Raw genomic sequence first — 15,913 nt, forward strand, 5'->3', positions numbered from 1 at the left:
CATTATGTTGTACACATCCACTTTCACTCAGTTTATTACAGTATTCCCCAGCCAAACCTCTGAATGCCAGGCTTTGCACTTGTATGACTTGGCTTTTCAGTGTGCAAACATTATGCTAAAAACATCCGTCCAGCAAAGTCAGAAATAGCTGTGCACTGATTTCCTCAGTTCTGCCTCACAAAAATCTGCACAGTTCATTAACAAAGTGCATGCCATGTTTCCATTTAGTATGATCCAAATAATATTTGCTCCATTAGCTCCTCTGGCAGAAATCAGTAGCATGAGTTTAATTTAAATAACACTAAATATGTGTGGAAAGAAATGAAAACAGTTCCATACATTTTCATGTGAGTGAATACTGTGCTTGCTAATGGTAATAAATCCCTCCTCATATGGTGTTTCCAGTGAAGTTTCACAGCTTCACATCTCTGCTGAGGGTCTATCTGGAACGCCACAGGCTGTAGGTTTCAATAGAGGCAGAATGAATCCTTTGTACTGAACAGCCCAAGTAATTCTAACTGGAGATATTTCTACACAGAGAACAGCAGACTTAGGGGGGTTTATAGGATCATAGAATATCTTGAGTTGGAAGGGACCCATAAGGATCATTGAGTCCAACTTCCTGATCTCTAGCAGGAAGATTAAACCATGTAACTAAAAACATCATCCAGGTGCTCCTTGAGCTGTCACTGGTGCTGTGACCACTTCCTTGGGGAGTCTGCTCTTAGTGACTGACTGACCACCCTCTTGGTGAAGAACCTTTTCCTAATGTCCAGTCTGAATTTCCTCTGACTTCATTCCCTTTCCTCATGTCCTATTGCTGGTCACCATGGAGAGGTGCCCCTCCTCTTCTCCCCTTGAGGAAGCTGTAGATTGCAATGAAGTCACTGCTCAGCATTGTGATCACCCCTCAGCCTTCTCTCATCTCATCTGAACCAACAAAGTGACCTCAGCTTCTCCTCATAAATCTTTCCCTCAAGGCCTTTCCCCATCTTGGTCACCCTCCCCTGGACACACTCTGATAGTTTGATGCCTTTCTCATACTGTGGCACCCAAAACGACACACAGTTCTCAAGGTGAGGCCACACCAATGAGGGGCAGAGCTGAAAAACCACCTCCCTCAAGCACCCAGGATATGGTTGGCCCTTCTGGCTGCCCAGTTTGGTTTAGTACTGGCTGCTGTGCTACCACAGACCAAGCAATTTTCAAACTATAATTGTTTTCTTGTCGAGGTGCCCTGGAGCAAAAACAAGGAAGGAAACAAAAAATGCATCACTGAAGAGTTGTTCCTGCATCCTCAAATGCCAAGGCTAAAGCACATGAGTGTAATTTCCCTAGTGGAATCTATTTTTAATGATCATGAACCAATGGGCATAACTAGGAATAAGCCAAACACTCATCTGTGCAAATGCACACGGCTACAGATACAAATCTCATCACTAATGGTGCACTATCAGGAGGTAGAGAGGAAGTGGCACTGGGGAAGGCCACCTGTTTGCAATGCTGAAGGTGGGAAGAACCTTGGACCTGCTGTCATCGTGCTTCTCTCTTCAAGGCCTCTATGCTCAACATAGCAACCCTCATCTTAGCTGCCAGCCTGTGTGTTTGGCTGCTCAAATACACAGGCCCTGAACACTCCACTTTGTGGATGTTGAGATGGGGAAGCAAATATTTTCAGTCCTGTTCCTTGCACCTCCTGAGATGCCCACATCATGGGCAGCAGAGGAGAGGGTACAACATTTTCCTTTTGAACATCTTCTCAATATCTGTAAGACTCTTTTCTTTTATGTTATGATTTTCTATTTTTCTTCTTGAGAAACTGTCTATCCCCAGGTCACTGTTCTGGTTTAATCTTCCCCTGCCTGTACTGCCATGACAAGCTCCATTTCAGAATGGATCACCATAAATCTTGTATTTTAAACATATTCACAAAAGTAGAAAAGAGTTGGACTATCTGAAACATCAGTGAGATCTTGCAATCTCTTTTTCCTTTGGGATAAAAGGAATATGCTTTGGGATATGCTTAATATTTCCTTTGGGACATGATTGATCCCAGTGCATATTCTTCTCCTTGCTTGATCTGCTCATCTCTGTCTATTGCACTATAACAATCTCCTGTGTGAAGAAATCTTGAGGTGTGAAGAGAGGTAACAAATATATTCCATGGTTCACTGCTGCTCTTCAAACGATTTCTGTAACTTAGATAAAGTGATGTGGCTGTCCTTTCCCTGTAACTCACCCTTTTCGAGGTCCTGATACCTGTGTTTATCCAGTTTGTAAAATGGCTGAAATATATGACAAGGAAAAATATATGATTGTCAGTGCCTTAATTAATGCAGGGTAAAAAACATGGAGAAATGAAATAGAGATACGGAATTTTGGAATAAGGAGTTAATATTTGCAACCTTTTTCACCTACAATGTTTTCTTAATGTAAAACAAAGACAGCAAATTCGAGTTTTTATTGATTTTTCTCTATAAAACCAACCTGTTTAATTTCTCAATTCCCAAAACTTAAATTTAAAATTGGGAAGACCAATGTTTGAAACTTCAAACTGCTTTCCTGTAAAAGTGGCTAAAAATAATTCTGCTCACTGGTACATTCATTCAGTTGTTTGCCATGCTGTTCAGTACTGAGTAAGTGTGGATGAACACGTTAATGCAGGACTCTGACTTTCAAGGGCCTTGACAGCTTAAGGAGAGCTACTGAAAAATTACCCCAGACTGCTGCTAAACAGAAATTCTTGCTGGGTGGACCTTTTAAAAATTCTCCAGGTGCTATAAATAAAAAACAGCTTTCACCAGCTGAACACTGATTTGATTTCAGCAAAGTCTTAGTTCAGCATAGGGATATTTCCTATGCAGAAAACGACAGAGTTGGAAAGTTTCATCAGCTGTACCTTGATGGGATTTTCAGTATTTTCCACCTACTTTTTAGACCAGCAATGCTCCATCCTATGTGACCTTTTGCTGTGATTAACAATTGAAAGTTAACTGATAATGTGAAATGAAAGGACAAAATGATAGTTGACAGTTAGAGCCTGAGACATGGGTTAAAAAAGGGTGTGATGGGTAATATTCAAACAGCAGCTTTTGTGTTGGTGTAGCAGAAGAAACTGAAATCCGTGTATGACACCTTGCAGAAGCCATGCAGAGAATAATTCACAGCCTGAGCTCTGTGGGCTGCCTGCAAGCTTTGGAGCCAGAGCTGACCTGAAGCTCAAGGCTGACATGGCTGCTGCAATGGCTGAGTGAACTCCAGTTTGACCTCAGGTGTCAAATTCATAGAGAGCAGCACTGAGAAATGCACCATGACAGCTATTTTTGTACCATTCCTGTCGAATATGGTCAGGCCTAATGGACTGATCTCATATGAAATACCTGTGGGATGGACCCCCTGGAGCACCTCAGTGCTGCAGGTAGAAGTCAAGAACCTCTTCAGGTGCAGTTTGAGGTTGGAGCTGCCCTGAGAACCAAGCAAGGAAGTTTACAGACACGGGACTTGCATGTTGGTTTGTGTTGTCTAAACATCATGTTCACAAGCTGTAGTTCTCCCATTGCTTCCCTTAATTCCCTTGGCTATATCCTCTGAATTTCCCACTGGGTGTCCTGAGCATAGTTTTTCTATAAAATGTTTATTTCATCTCTCCAGTTCTGCTACTAAAATTTGTAATTTTTTTGTCTATAAAACACATTCAGTTTTCCTGTGACCCCCAAATAAGCTGGTTCCATTTTAGGCATTTACTCTGTTAGTCACAAGATGTCTTATATTGAGGTAACCTCTACATGCTCCAGTTTCAGATTCAAGTAGAACCTGGGTACTCAAGGTCCCCCCTGAGCTTCCTTTTTTCCAGACTAAACAACCCCAGCTCCCTCAGCTGTTCCTTATAGGAGCTCTAGACTCTTCAGCATCTTTGTTGCTCAATGAATATTGCTCTTGTCTGGCACCTTTTCTCTTTTGGGAGCTTGCAGGATCACAGAGCATCTCCCCTGTGAATTCAGCAAACAGTTTCCTTGGCACCCCTGTTACAAAGTGTGGAACTGCCACCTCTTACTCCTAGCATGGTAGAGAATTCACTTTTGCAAGTCAGAAACAGCACAATATTTGCTCTGAGAGCAGTGTTGCCAGTCTTCTAACTGGGATTTCAGAGGCTTGAGAGTGTGAAACCGTACATGATAAAATACCAAGCCTGAGAGCACCCTGCACTTCTGCTATATGTAATGGGAAGAATCCTCCCCATTTGCTTACTCAAAAAATTTCCCTGTGCAAAAAAAAAAAAAAAAATTAGCATTATTTTATCTGTATGTGTTGGAAGTGGTTCACACATATCATTTCTATCATGTAGTGATTGGATCCATGGCTGAATCTACGAACAAATATTGAGATATAATGAACAACATAATAGGGAAAATATGTTTGAGCCAATAAATAAAATTGAGAACTGGATCTCACAGTGTTAAGCCTGTGTTCTGTGTTTACCTAGGGCAAACAAGCAGAAAGGGGAAAGCATTCATGTGGAATGTGGATGAAAATAATTCAACAAGGGTTACTGTACATACTGCAGAAAATCTCTGGTGAAAGTGGATTAAATTCCTATTACAGAGAGATTCTAAGTGGTGCAACATTAATACATGAAATAAAGAGAAGCAATAAAATAGTTTGGCTTAATAACATTTGAGTATATGTTAAGGAAAGAAGTATGTCTGTATTTTGTACCACAAGTATTTTAAACAGATTTTAGGGAAGATATGGAAGCTATTTCCAGGCTTTTTCAAGGGTGGCAAAAATTCTTTGCAAATTAGGCTACACAGGTTCTTTCAAGCAGAAAAGCACATATATTTCAAGAATAGGTTGTTTCCAGGAATAGGTAGACATCTGTTTGTTTCCACAAAGCTACTATACTGTCATTTAATATTTAAAAAAATTGCTTTTCTATTGCATATGTATAAAGATTTCTATAGATTTAATGTTTCCAAATATCCATGGGGAAATCCAATAATAATGTCTGTTTTATTCTTCATAGTTGAACAAAACCTGCATAAAATCCCTTTTGAGTACAAAAAAGTTTCCTCTAGGTGGTTTGTTGTTGTTGTGGGCTTTGAGGTTTTTTTGTGGGTTTGCTTGTGGGTGGTTTTTTTGGTGGTTTTTTGTTTGTTTGTTCGTTTTTTTTTTTTTTTTTTTTTTTTTTTTTTTTTTTTTTGTGGGTTGTTGTTTTTTGTTGTTGGTGGTTGTTTTTTGATTTGTTTTTGTGTTTTGGGTTTTTTTTTTTTTAATCATTGAGTTCATTACAGTACCTTAACTATTTCACATTCACTGGCTTACAGTCCAATATGTGGTTTTGGTAGGCAAATATTAGAATTAACTAGAATTACCAGATTCTTTCTTTGAAGACTTACAGATGCTGATTGCTGCATAAGACTGGAGATGTTCTTTATTTTTAAGACAAAAGAAGGATTATTATTTATTATGGGAGGATTCCAGCTGGATTTTGGTAGTGCTTTTTTGTATATCTGCTCCCTGTTATGGCCAGCAAACTGTGAAAATCCATCTAGCTGATGTAATATGAGATGCAGAATACTTCCAAAGGACATGCAACTGCTACTTAGTGAGATGCATTCTCTGCATCCCAGGCCACTGGTGTGAGTAAGTCAGCCATGGCTGACCACAGCATCTGCTATTTGAGAGCAAAATGTGGCAGCAATCAAATCTTGTATGTGATTTTATTTTCTTAATCCTGAAAATAGTGAACTCTTCTCTGCACAGTTTTTCTTCTTTGCTTATTTTCTCTGTGTTTTTCTACATGTAATTTAAAAGTGAAAACATGTGACTTACAGCCTGACTCTGTCCATTTACTCAGCTGTACCTATTTAATCAATTTAAATTGGGAAGAGAGTTTACCAACTTTCAAAAATAAATTCAGGACCACTGCAGAGTATTGTATAAATAAAGGTCTAGTTTAATTTTTGCTTCTTTAAAAAAAAAAAGTGTGAGGAGAAAATTTTACTAAAGGAGAAAAAGAAAGAATAGGGAACATGGTGGTTCTTGGATTCTTCGTCTTCTAAGGCCACAACAAATTTAACAAGCCCTGAAACAAAACTGAGAGTTTATATTAATGGCTTCTGGCAAACTGTCAACTGACATTAACTTTATCATTCAACGCAATGTCAGCTAGAAAAAGCTTCAGGATAGGGCATTTGAATGTTAGAATCCTGATTAACAGATTAAATGAATTCCACTTTATCTTTCAGCCCAGTACTGTGGACTAGGATACCTGACTTACTAATCTTCTCTGACTTTAGGGTAAGTATCACTGACTGCAGCTTGGACTCAGACCTTCATAAGACGTCTGAAGACAGCATGGCAGATAGATTAGCTGCTGTTTTCTAGCAACTATTTTGTTATTTTGGCCTTGGCTGGCCAGTTTAGATCTCATTAATGCTAATACTGGAATAGGCTCATGATACACTATCCTAATTTATGTTTCATGTGGACTGAATTTTCTTGGAAGCAGAGATTGTTAAATATTTATATTATGTTAGCATTTAATGTCACTAAGCTCCATAGGCCTGTCTTGCTATCTCTTGTAAAAATATTTAGTTCATGCAATCCTTCTCTTAAGGTGCTGCTGCATTTTATCAACAGCAGGAAGTAATGTACTTTCCAGTCCTGGTCAATGACTTCCTTGTCAGTATATACTCAGTCCCATTTTTGAATATGAAAATTTTAGTTTGCCAAAACACCATCAAGTTTTGTTAATTCCATCATTAAGCAGACATAACTAACATTGCAAGGAGGTTTGTAGTTTTTTCAGGGATTTTTTTTTAGAACAGCCACTTCCAAATTTCACATCCCTTATGGTTTCAGATGCACTTAGAATTCAGATGCAAAGCAGAGGCTTTCATGCAGATGTGTGAACAGCTGGGTGCAAAAAGCAAAAGGCCATTTTCACAATCAGTTTTGGCTTATCCTTGGAACAGGGGCATGGAAATAATAATGCATGGAAATTTATAAAACTATTCTGAGGTCAAAGCATCATTCTCAAATGTCCTTTCTTTAGATAGATGAGGTTATTCATAACAGCTTCATTTCTGTAAAGAATTACCACAGCATTGAGACAGGTACTATTGCAGCAGGATATCTGGCAGAGGAAATTCATCTTGGTATGAATTTCGGGATGAGATTCCTCATACCACGTTAAACTGTCTCTACTTATTGTGTTAATCACTCTGAATCTCTTTATAGACAGAGAGAAACAGCATTTTAAATTAGCAGATATCTATTTTAAGTGTTTCCCTTAGAACAGGAGCAATTGTGAAACTCCTTGAAATTCCTTTTTATCTCCTTTGTCAGTAAAGGGAACTGAGGACAATTATCTCTGCTGTGGATGTGGCATCTGAGCTGTGCAAACTGAGTCACACCTGAGCACCTTCTGCTTCTTGCCCCATTGTCTACTCCCAAGAACAAATAGGTCACAGCAGATTCTTTCCATTCACCTTCTGTTTTTTGATTGGTCTGCTGCTAAAGACAAACATATTAAACAGATATTTCCCACTATTCAGATTAGTCTCTTGCGTGTCTGGTAAATGAGATCTGCATTTTCATCAGTGACAAAAACTGGTTTAGCTGCTTGCTGTAGAGCTTCTCTAATATATACCTGAAATGCTGGTCTTATTTAAGATTATTTCTTCCCCTCCCTTTTTAGGGAAGGTAGAATGTGCTGGTGAGACCATGATCCATTATCAGGATGCTTATTTTATTCCTGTTAAGTCTCTTGCAGATGTGTGGTTCCAGCTTATCACATAACTTGAAAGGAGTCATATTGTGCTCTTTCCACCTTTAGACCATCTTTGCATTAAAACATAATTGTTACGCTTTCCCCCAGAAATGTGTATTTCTTGCCAGCCACGTTCCAGTCCTGTAAAACACTGAAATGCCTTTTAAACAGTTTTGCCTATTCAGAAAATCATTGCAAAACTGTGCTTCTGCAACACCTCCTACCTAAGAATGCCAGAGCCCTTCACAGGCATGAATACTTGAGAGAAAAGGAAATATCATACTCAAAAGATAGACAATACAGGAAAATGCTCTGAATTGGCAGAGCTCACACAGCAGCACCATCATGGTATATCTATATTTTGCACAAGGTTCTTTTTTTTGGTGTCCACTCCTGTGCTTTAACCACGTCAGCCCGTAGGAGCACGTTCTTTCTCTCTTCTGAGAATTGATTTATCACCATAAGTATGGTTTATTACACGGCCTCATGCTGTAAATTTTGCTGCTCTAATGGCTGATAGAAGTCTGGCACTGCGGTGAGTTCCTGCTCATTTACTCCCTGGATATCGGGTACACTGCTGATGTGAGAATGAGCTTCCTGGGAAGTCTCTCTTAATAGAGAAATGTGAGAATCAAAGAATTCAATTCTGCTGGGATTTTCCCATTAATCAGGGTTCTGACTGGTTTCACCATTTGAAAAACCCTTTGTTTTCTTCATCTTCACTTTTAGTGCAACCCAAGATTTACAGGGAAGCTTTTTTTTTTCAAATATAAAAACAGAAAGCAAAGAACCAAGCAATAACTGTGAACTATTGCCTGCGTAGAACAGTTTCGTCACACAGTGACACAGAGCCAGTCTGCTTTAAAAATGTGTACAGCTTTGGGTCTGCTAAATATAATTGGTGTTAATACAGGCAATAATCAACACTGCATACATCTGTGAGGGGAGGAAGAGGGCTGGGGAGACAAGGGATCCCACATATCTTTCCAGACAATTTCTGTAGTCTTGTGAACTTATTTAGGGGCTTGGAAGGGGTATTTAATTCACTATAGGAATTGCTTGCCAATGCAAGCAAGACTTAATTCATAAGCAGCCTGGTATTGTAGAGTACTTTACAGTTCTTATGTTGAAGGTGGTTCTGTACTGTAAAATACTGTCAGTGTGGAGAAGTGACACAGTCATGGAAAGGATGATTCTGGGAGAGTGTATGTGAATGGAAATCATAAATGTAGCTGCAGGCCATATAACCATGCCTGAGCTAGCTGAAAATAAGCTGTTTTGGATAAGGTTGTCCCATGTCCACTCCAAACTGAAAGCTGAGTGAACACAAAGGAAAATGGCAATGGCTTTTCCTTCTCTGCTGTCTGAAAGGAAAAAAAAACACAAGTTAAAGTTCATCTCCAGGGAAGATGAGGTAAAACTGTTCAGATCTAGACAGTATTTCTTCCATTAAATCCATATTATAGGATACTACTTCAGACTGTACTTCAAAATGTTTCTTTTGTGTTCAGAGCTGTCTTTGGGTTCTGGGAACAGCCTCCATTACCTTTCTCCCTCAGCAGCTGCTTTCTCTGGGAACAATGAAATTGGCCACGACCTCTGTGGGTGCATGAGAGGCAGGACCATTCCCATCATATCTGGGAAGGGATTTAGGAAAAAATACTGAAAGACACAATGCACTAAATGTCATAATTCAGAAGGAAAATGTGTGGTTCTTGACCTTGCATGCAGAGTCCTGTATAACCAGGTAATGTCCATGGTCAGAGGAGAGGATTTGCAGTTTTTTACTATAGTAAAGCTGGATCCTCTGGTAGCCAGTCTTTTCATAAGAGGAGAAGGGGGCTCCCTCTCCACCTGGAGATCTTTTATAGATGATGAGTCTCTCGGAGAAGATTTTTTTACTGAACACATCTTTAAAATAACCTTTTCTCTCCCTGCTTTCAGCTGAGCTTATGTGGCTTTCACTTTGGTCCTACCTCAGCCCAGACATACTGAACATCTTGCTCACATTAGGTTGCCCTGTAAAATAAAGGAGTGGGAGAGTGTTGAGAGTGAGTTGAGAAATAGGTAAGGGAAATAATTCAATGAGGGGGGCTTGCAAGTAGAAGACTGCAGCCTTGTGAAAGGTTAAAGACTTCCTGGGGCAGAAGTGTTTGAAAGTGGTTTTCTCATTCATCTTTCCATTGGAATCCCTGGAGCCCCATTGCCTATGGATGGTAATAGCAATGTTTACCTGGTTGTGAGCAAGTTTAGTTCTCCACACAATGTTTCTACATAACAGTTTTTGAGTTTTTTTATAAGGCAAATCTTTTATATGAAATAGCAACTTTCAGAAATCTAAACCCTCCATTACTTCTAAAGAAAAAAGAAGAGAGTGAATTGGGTTCATATTAAATACAGATTGGTACAAGATTTAGTATGGATTGCTAATATCCCCTCAGATTTTTCCATGTTTCATGAACCATCAGGTCAAAAAATGAAAGAATGAACAGCCACAATGGAGATTACAACTTGAAGTGACAGTAATGAAGTTAGAGGGAGTCATTCCTGATATTCTAATTGCTGGGAGCTTCACTACCCGATATAGAACATAATATGTAGGCATATCAGTAGTTTATTTCATTTTCTGCATTATTTTAGTCATGCTTGTTGAGCACCACTGCTGCTGGAAATGTGCAAACTTCCCAGTGTTCAGAGTGTCTATATACAATGGTATGTGTAGCATGAAAATTTTAAATATGAAGAACAAAAGTCAACAAAGGTGTGTGCAATTCTTCCCATTTTTGGTGTTCTACACAAAACACTTGTTTATCCCTTCCCCAGGATCATATTACATGTCCATATTACATGTGTATGTTGTGTGTGCCCTGCCCAATAGCACTGAAAGTTGCTAAATTCTGACAATTTGAGGGCAGACAAAGGAGCATCTGCTGTATGTCGTGGCCTCTTCTTTTTTTTTATGCCTGCTGATAATGTTGATACAAATACTTTGATCTTTAAGCAGTTTGACTTCATGGAAGAGATTCTGACCATGTGGATGTCTGAGTAATTTCCATCAGCTCATAAATCTAAATAATTTTCAAACTCTCCTACTGGTTTTATGATCTCCTAAATTATACATTCTGAAATATTTTTCAACTCTTCCACATTTTCTGGCTAAGCCTTTGGAGATGGTGAAAGCTGAGCCTATAGTGTCCTGTTTCTGCGGCAGGAAGGGCACACACAGCATTTGTAGGCCTGGGCAGATGATGATGGTTTTCACCTGCTTTGTTCTTGTGCAGATGTTTGTCATGCTTAGCACCATTCTCCTTTTATGCCTTTATTAAAAACCTCCTCTCCATACAGCATAAATTTTGTTGCCTACTTGAGCTTTCACTGATGTTACAAAGGTCTTCCCATGGCAGATATGGATAAAGGGCCAACACTTGATTTTTTTTTTTTTTTTTTTTTTTTTTTTTGCAATAACTCCTGCGGTTTAGGAGAGGCTTATGGTTACCACTGGACTGTAATAAAATCCTCTTTTGAACATTTTTGATGAAGGGTGAACTGTTTCCATGCCTGAGTTTGTGCAGTACCCACCCAGGCATCAGATCCTGCTCAGTTTTACTCAAACTGTTCTTGACATTTAAAAAATGCTCTGGATTAAGGACTCCCTCACATCTCAGATCAGCACCTTACAGACACAACTTTGGGCTTCCTTTCCCTGATAAAATTGCTACATGAAAAGATATTTCTTCCAGACTTGTCAGATTTTTGAAAATTTGTGATTTGTAGGAGAAATTCTACTTTGCCAGAAATGTCCGAATTGAACAGAGGAGGAAGGAGAGAAAGAAGACCTTCGCACTCACGTCTCCTCCACTTCAGAGTTCCATGTTAGACACCAACTACTGAGTTCTGCTGATCTCATTCAGACCAAATGCGAGTTTTGGCCAGATTTTCTCTGTAGAATGGCTCCAAGTAGGGCTATTTCATTGCAGTGAATATCAGCAGGTTGGAATTGCTGAGGCATCTGTCAGAGAACAGTAACTAGCACTGCTTTCCTCTTACCCCAGTCCTGCGTGGCCAGCAATGGCACTTTGCAGCTGGAAGGAAACAAAGAGCCATTACTTTCAGAGCATGCTCCTGATCAGGTTATATATTGGTAATTTGTGCTAGGAAGAAGGGTTTATGAGTGCCTCTGGCAACTGGTGGTTCGAGCTGTGCATCTATAAATTCCAAGTTGGCAATATCAAACAAAAATTATTCTCTGGCTATAGCCTGGGGTAAAGGAGAGTGGGAAAAGCCAAGCTGCACTACTAATCCATAACCACAGAAATTACCTCCATTCCAAAACAAACACAACATAAATTTTTTAAAGCTGGTCAACACAATATATATAATAAGATGTCAGTAGTGTAATTCAAACCAACTTTAGAAATTGTGATATATTGCGTTTGGCCGTTTATGCAGTTCTGTATCAGAATAAACTAAGATCAAATATGGACAGCCAATTTTGAAGCTTGTTCTGCCTAGTGAATATTATCACCAAACCATTCTACTTTGATGGTATATTTGTTGAATTATTACCAGACAACACCTACACCCTAGTGCAAATATACTAATTGCAAATAATTTTTTTCTCATTTAAAATGTCATAAACATTTGTGAATCTCAATATAATTATTCTGTTATTCACAATGCTACAGCTGAGAGAAGACTCTAATGTTAGAGATTTGGCAGCAGTTGCATTTGAAAAGTGATAAACCCATTATGAGTTTGGAATATATCCCCCCATCTGTTGACAAAGTAAAATTATAAAAAACATTGGACTGAAATCAAATGTTTTTAATAACCAGTTTTCTTTCCCCCAACAATAAAATAAACACAATCTAACAAATAAAAAGTGCAACAGTTTACACAAGACAGTTTGTACAGTTTCATGGGAGATTTTAAAATTTTCTCTGTGGAGTTTGTCAGGTATTTCAGGCAGGTGTTTGTGCTATCTGTAAGGCCCACTTGCTATAATGAATTTCATTTTGTGGGAACCTACTTAACTCACCCTGCTTAGGTAAATTATTTAGCAAATTAATTCTGCTTTCTCTCTAACTCTTTGCTGCATCTGTGCTCCATAGCTAAGGAACAAAAATTGGGATACTGTAAGAGCTGTGTGACTAATTAGCCAATTGATCCTAAAAGGCAGTTACAAAATACCAAAAATAGATTGCATTTCCAGACTTCTCATTAGGGCATGAGGCTGTATTTTTGTTTTTGTCCTTTGATAAGCATCCTGTCCTTAGATCAGAACATGTTGGAACATGCTGTGGCTTCTGTCCTTTCCATTCCTTCCTTCCTCTGCCCAGATCATAGGTCTGGCTGCAAACCTCTGCTGTGGGCACTGAACTCCCCAATGTGTTAAGACCTTAATTTAGTTTTGAATTATCAGAAATCACACAAGTTAAGGACACATCTCTGGATCGAAACATGGTCCTCAAACACCAGGGAATTTTTTTTGGACTATTACTGATATCTAGGAGCCACTTCTTCACCCGATCTTCAGACTTTATTCCCGCTTGCTCACCTTTCACACAGGACTGCTGAACTCTTTGAGTTTTTTCAACAGGATTTTGGTGAATTTAGCACTTATTCTGTAGCCCTTATCTTGTGGTCTGAATTTGCTATGTCCCATGTAAGGGATTCTTTGTTGCAGGCAGGTTGTATGAAATTGCCTTTGATTCAAATCAGGATACCGTAAAATGCAAATCCATTTATTCATTTACAACATACAAACAGAAATCACAGTTACAGGCACTTCAGGAGACAGAAAACCATGCTGAAACTACTGTCACCAAGATCCAGCCAGAAAACTCCCCCTCCCTTTATTTACCTGACTTGAAGTAGATGCTTCCTGGATGTATTTGTACGTAACCAGTGCCTCAGGTTGTGTTCTCCTGGGACAACCCAATCTCAGCAGAACATTCCAGGTCTTGTAGCTCCTCCCACCCCTGAGGTCCTTTGTATTCCTCCTCTCTTTCACTTCCCCCCTTTCTACATGTTATCCCCTTCAACATTATTCTGGGGATAGTTGTAACACAGCTCTGAGAGGTGATGGTTGGACAGTGTGACTAAGCTTTAATACATCCAAAGAACTCATCTAATCAAGAATGAACACAGTGGGGTACAAAAAAAAGGGGGGAGAAGGTATCTCTTTCTACTTTCTGATTCATTTTACCTGACAGGTGGGAGAAGAAGCTGTACCTGCAGGGCAGGGAGAGACCAAATTTGTCAGGATCAAATGGAAAGGAGGGACTGGATGAACAACAGTGGTTTATAATGCATTACCTTCTATAGATATGAGGTATTTCCTTCTGAGCCAGTCACCCCAGGCTGTATTTGATACAGCTGGAGAGAAATAAGTATGTATTACCACAGAAAGATTTTTCTCATTAGGCATCTTAGACACATAAGTCAAGTATCTCAATAGTTCAAATGGCTCCCTCTCCACAAGTGCCTGTTTATATATTTCCATTTGCAATAAAGGTGCCCTTTGGTGGCCTGTGCAGGTTTGGATATGTAATCTTGGACAGCTGAAGTATTGGGTGAAAAATATCCTGGATTTTAGTGGGTGACTTTCCAGGCAAGCAGATCTCAGCCTACGGACTTGAAACCCACCTGTGTGCCGGCAAGCAGCTCAAAGACACGAACTCACCTCAATGAGAATCAGTTCATTTGGGGACGCACTAGACAGGAATCAGCAACCTTTGCATTTCAGTCTTCAGGAGCTGTTTTTACAAGATGATACTTTTCAAATGCTAATGATTATATGATTTAATTCAGGGGGGTCACACCAGACTTATATTAGAAATTCAGACTTCAACCTAGTTGTCTTCTCTGCTAGAAGACACAGAGAAAACTATGATAAATTAAGTGTCAAGTGTGATATACAGATAAATGTTGCCATGAAGTGTGTTCCTCTGGAATTTAACCAGGCTTATAAGCCAGTGTAGCACTGTAAACTAGATTTAGCAGTGGTAAAGTCAATTCAAAATGTCTCTCTTTTGTATCTAAATACCTGTCAGTCTTCTTTTGCATAAGATCTGTGTGATGACAATTTTTTGAAACATATGAAACAAGTATAAATTTTCAAAAAATATTTTCTTGCAACTATCTTTTAAGCAAGCGTAATTTTCTACCATAAATAGCACTGAGCTTAAGTGTCTTGTGTAATAAGTGTCTAGAGTCCCTTTAGCCTTTGAATTCTCAGTTACACATTGATTTTTAGTGTAGTGGATAGATAAGGAAAAGTGAACTTGTTTGTGAAATCAAGGAATGCATCTGGTCTTTCCTTAATTCAGATATGGGCTTTCAGAGAAGCATTTAGCCTAACATTACCAAGTGTCACTTTCTACTTATCAGCTGGGACCGGGATGAAGGTGGGCTCTCCAGATCCACTCCACGGTTACAGTGGCTGGTTTCTGAAGATAGAGTGTTCAGCCAGGTGATTCACTCAGGCTGTTATGACAGCTGAATTCTTATTTTCTTCCCTGATTTCACAGCAGTCTCCCTAGATAAGGCTTTGAAAGACAGAGCTAATAGGGTGCTTGTCAGCAACATGGCTTTACTTGTTAGAAAGCTGGGGGCGCTTGTGTTACTCAGATGATGGTGGTGCTGCTCCCCATTTCTTTCAACTGGATATCCCTACTTCAGGGAACAGAATATTGAATAGAAGTGATTTGTATGATTTCTTCAGGCCAACATGATTGCCTTTCCTTTGAGAAGAACTTTTCAGTGCTTTTATCAAAGCCTTGGAAAGCCATGCCAAGGGTTGAGTTGTCCATTCCTATTATCCCATGAGAAAACAGGATTGTTGAAGCACCTTGCTGTGTGCTGGCTGTTTTCCATGGTTGTTTTCTGTCTCATATGGCCCACTTGCTGCTCAGCTCGTGCCCTATTGCCACATCTAGCATTATCAGGAAAAATCTTTTGAAAATCAGAGCTATATAAACTATCCACCTGCTGCCACCTCACAATCCTAGTTTGCTGACTTAAGAGTTTGCTCCTCTTAATTGCCCATCACCCTGAAAATAATTTTAAAAATCCTAAAAAAAAGCTTCATGAAAATTTTGCAGTATTTGATAACCCCTGTATTTCTGCCATAAAGTC

The sequence above is a fragment of the Zosterops lateralis genome (assembly GCF_965231275.1).
Source record: "Zosterops lateralis genome assembly, chromosome: 2".
NCBI lineage: Eukaryota > Metazoa > Chordata > Aves > Passeriformes > Zosteropidae > Zosterops > Zosterops lateralis.